The sequence below is a fragment of the Panicum virgatum genome, chromosome 1N, assembly GCF_016808335.1.
Source record: "Panicum virgatum strain AP13 chromosome 1N, P.virgatum_v5, whole genome shotgun sequence".
NCBI lineage: Eukaryota > Viridiplantae > Streptophyta > Magnoliopsida > Poales > Poaceae > Panicum > Panicum virgatum.
The window spans coordinates 27,056,368-27,061,099 of NC_053145.1; positions in this window are offsets into that span (position 1 = coordinate 27,056,368).

Genomic DNA, 4,732 nt, shown 5'->3' on the forward strand with positions numbered 1-4,732 from the left:
TGCTCCTCAAATTAAACTCTGGAATCACCCTCTTTTTTGTGTAGTTTCTTACCAAGGCAAAGCGTACCTTCTTTTCTCCTATCATTTAATCTGGCTTATGTGGAGTTCAGAGTAGGAGTAAAGGGGATGACGGAGGTAGATCTATGTACCTCCCTGTCGAGTGGGGTCCCCGAACCCGGGCGACTACCCCGCTCGGTGACTCGGCTACAACTACTCGGGGAGCAGTGACTCGGCTGTGCGCCGAATGGATCTTCAATAGATCAGAATGAGAGGCTCTAGCTAGAAGTCTGGATATCTAGGGATCTTAACCGACCTCCTTCCTTGTAAAACAACCCGAGCATACCTTACTTGTACTCATACGGCTCCTAGTCTATATAAAGGAGACGTGGGAAGACCCAAAGAGACTTTTTTTTTGCAGCATTCCACAAACCCTAATACAACCCCGAACACATGACGTAGGGTATTACGCACATCGCGGCCTGAACCTAAGTCCCTGCATCTTCATGTTACCATCGAGCTCTTGGTCTTGAGATCCCCATTCTGAAACTCTACCGCCGGGTACACCCCTAGTGGATTGGCCGAAATAATAATCTGACAGTTGGCGCGCCAGGTAGGGGACTCTGGGCTCATACGTCGAGTTCAATGGCAGCCAACACCGGCGTCGTTTCTCTGCCAACGTCACCGCCCAGATGGAGGCGACAATCGGCTTCTCATTCACCTTCGGGAGCTTCCCGGAGGTCACGGTTCCCAGGAATCCCGCTTCTGGCCCCTCGACCGTCGGGGCAACGTCTTCGCTGGGTCAGATCCGATCTGACCCCTTGTCGGTGTTTACCGCCAAGCCTGCTCAGGGATACTCTTAGCAGTAAGGTTTGTAGGTAGGGATCGACTACTCTAGAACTCGATGGTACAAGGAACACAAAGATTTAGATGGGTTCGGGCCGCGAGTTGCGTAATACTCTATGTCCTGTGTGGTTGTTTGTATTGCCTTAGGTGTTGATAATGTTTCGATGGGGTCCCTGCCCGCCCTTATATATCCGGGGGGGGATAGGATTACATGGAAAGTTCTAGCTGAATACAGTTGGAGTCCTACTACAACACAATCGGGTAGTTTTATTTGTACTGCAGCTAGTTCTACGCCTATTTGGGTAGTTACAAGAGGAGTACGGTACACCATGATCGATCCCATATTCTAGAACATTCTATGCCTATAAGCAGTCCCGCTACCCCGGGTCTGACAAGCCCCCGAGCTCTTCGTAGCCGAGTCCTGCAGGCGTCGAGTACTTGGTTGGATGTCTTTGAGAACTTCAAGTAGTCAGAACGTCCATCTGGTTGCTTCTGGTCTTCCTTCAGATACGTCGAGTAGGCCTCCAAGTACTTCCAGTTGCTCCGAGGCTGTAAGGTGTTGAAGCCCCGAAATCTTGATCATATATGGTGCGCGAAGTACTCGCGCTCCATATGGAGTAGCCCCCGAGGTTTAGGTTGAATCGCAGAATCAGGCTGAGGGTCACTTCAGTCTTTTTCCTTCATTATTTTCCAAAAAAATTGAAAAATAAATCTCTGATGCACATATCCCACAGCCCCCGAGCTTTAAATCAAAATCCCTTATTCTGCGGGTAGCCCCCGAGCAAAGATTTGGAATTAAGGATCTAAGACGTGGCATCAGATTTTATTCTTAAGAATATCTGCAGGTTTAAGAAGATCCGATATCCGAAAAGACCCCCTTTTCGGGTAAAATCCCAGAAAAATGATACGATTGGATATGCCACACTATTACACCCGAAATATCCTCAGTAATAAAACCCGAGAAGTATATCTCTTTACTGTACACTCACATGGGACTGCATTGTATGGAGAATCTGCATTATTACATCCGTGAATGCTTCCACTGTAGCATCACGGGTCGTTCTCCAGTGAGATTCCCTGTGGCTATAAAAGGTGGGTGAGAGGTCTTTGACAGAAGCACCAGCATTCTGTAACTATGGCTTGCGTTTGGTGTTCTTGCTCTCGTCCTACTGAAGTTTGTGTAGTCCTTTCCAACAAAAGATGCTAGAAGAGAACTTGTGAGTGACAAGGGAAGTCTTTGCTGCCAAACCCTGCAATCCTGCTTCTTGACGGATCCATGCTGGCCATCATGTCCTTGCATATTCCAATGAGGCAGGTTCTCTGTCGATGAGTTGGGTCTTGTTGTGTCACATCCTTGAGGTTGCCTATTTCTGGGTGCTCAAGAACTGACATCTCTGGTCAGTAAACTTAATCTTGTCATAACGTATTCAGGGAGAAGGAGAAATTTCTCTGTAAGATGCTACAAGAGATCTTGCGAGGTGATTACTGTAATCTGCCTCCAAACTCTTGAACCTTTCTCCCAGATTACGGGTACCATTATTCCCTTTGATGGGAATAACAAGTTTGTACTTTGTCACGGTCTCCGGCTGATCTAGCTGCAGCAGGCTTCGACTAGAAGCACCAGGAGATCCAGGAGGTGTGCATACAGGTCTGAGTCATTGTAAAGCTAGTTAGAAAGAAGTACTCAAGTTGTAAAAATCGAGTAGTTGCACTGTGTCGAGTACTTTTCCTTTATTCTGAAATGCAATCTCAGAAGGAGGTGGATATGTCGAGTAGTTGTTAAGGGATGGAATATTTTCATTTTCTAGAATGTAATCTCAGAAAAAAGAAATGTCTCAGAAAATCCCATTTTTTCCGCAATTGCCAAATGACTGTTAACCTTTTGGGTTTTTTTTTACCATGTTGCAACCGTTACTATAAAATAGAACGGTAACTAGGTTTTACCCCACCGGCCGCTATTCTTCCTTTTACTGTTTCGATCTATTCCTGCTCTCAACCTCAAGCTTTCGGATCTAAACTTCCTTGCTTTCCCCTTGCTCCAAACTCCTTAAGGATTTTAGCCAGTGTATGCGCATGAAGCGCTCTGTGAATTTTCGGATGGCTCCCAAGAAATCAAGCAAGGGCAAGGGCATAGCTGCGGAGCCAACCCGTGAAGAGGGATGGGTTTCAAGTAAGTGCTCTGAATCTGACCTGGAAACCCTAGTTTCTGCTGGTCTTTTGCTGGAGAAATCTGTCATCCAATGGCATCCTGCCTTCGGTGAAGATCGTCCGTATGAAAATACGGGTGAAATCGTAGCTTTCGCTCCTTATTTTGAATGTGGATTGGGGCTCCCTTGTTCTTCTTTCTTCTCTGGGCTCATGCGTTATTATAGGATCCAGCTTCACCAATTGACCCCCAATTCCTTTGTTCATATTTCTATCTTCGTGCATTTGTGCGAAGCTTTTTTGGGCATCGAGCCCCACTTTGAGCTCTTTCGATTTCTTTTCCATCTTAAGCCGTAGCCAGATTCCTACATTTTAGATGTAGTAGTAGGTGCGGATCTCCAGCTTAGACAGGGAAAAGATAATGTGTACATCCCCTATAAGCTTAGTAGCAAAGGAATCGACTGGAAACCCATGTGGTTCTTAGTAGAGAACCAATGGGAGAGCATACTAGCAATTACTCCAGGCCCTCCAATTCAGTGGTCTGAATGGAACAAGAAACCAGTCGATAATAGTCAAATCCCTGAGCTTCTTTTAAGAATTGCCGATCTTAGGCAACAGAATTTGACTGGAGAGGCTGTTGTGTTCGACTGGATGAAAAGAAGAATCCAGCCGTTACAGTCCCGGGAAACATTTGGTTTCCAGTATCAGGGAACAACTGATTCATCAAGATACTAGGAGGAAGAGATCTTGGATGAAGAAATGTTTAGTCGAGTCCAGCGACTGCAAAGAAATGTGAAGAAAGTACCTGGTGTCCCTGATACCTTTTCTGTTGCGAATCCTCCAAAGCAGGTACTAATAAGAGTAGTCGATTTGTAGTAATCGAGTACCTTACCTTACTGAGATTCTGATAGAATTTTTGCTTTTTGTAGGAGGACGTGGAGCATTTTAAGAGTAGTCCTCCGTTGCCAGGCACTTAATCATCCTTTTTCTTTTTCCAAGCGCTCTTATATTGTCAACCAAATCCCAGAATATTCACATGAAATCTTACATAAGCAGTACTAATATCTGGCCTTGGTTGTGCAGATGAAGAGGCGACTGGGGAGAAGAGTGATGGGGAGCACAGCCCCACTCCGAGCACAGATACCCATGCGGGATATCCGAAGGGTACGCGGTCGACGGTGAGGAAGCGTAGCAGCTCCTCACAAGGTACCAGTGACAGGTAAGTAGCTTATTGGTCACAATCGAGTACTTTGCCAAGTTCTGTCGATTTGCATATTTAAAACCTTTTCTTCTTCAAGTCTGGCGGCTAAAATGCCACGGACTACAGCATCTAGGGATGATGCTGTGGTGGGACAAACCGTCCATTCTATCACAGTGGACCCATCAAAGGGGACTGGGACTACTCGACCGGCGAGTAGTTCCAATGTATATGATGTCGGAGATACGGGTGCCAAGGCTGTCATCGTGAGGCCGACACGAAAGTTTGGCATGAGGAAGCTTGCAGTGATGAGGGCATCTATGTAAGTTCTCTGAACTTGTTTGTAGATTTTACTATGTATCTAGTGCATTTTAACTGTTTTGTCTTTACAGTGATGCACTCCTGGAGGCAAGAGGGGAAAATGAAGATGATTCAGCCCCCAAGTAATCAATGGAGAAGCCCCCAAGCACTCCAGAGATGGATGCTCGACAGGCGGAAGAGATGGCAAATTCTATGCTTCTAAATTCTCCACTCCCTAATGCTAAG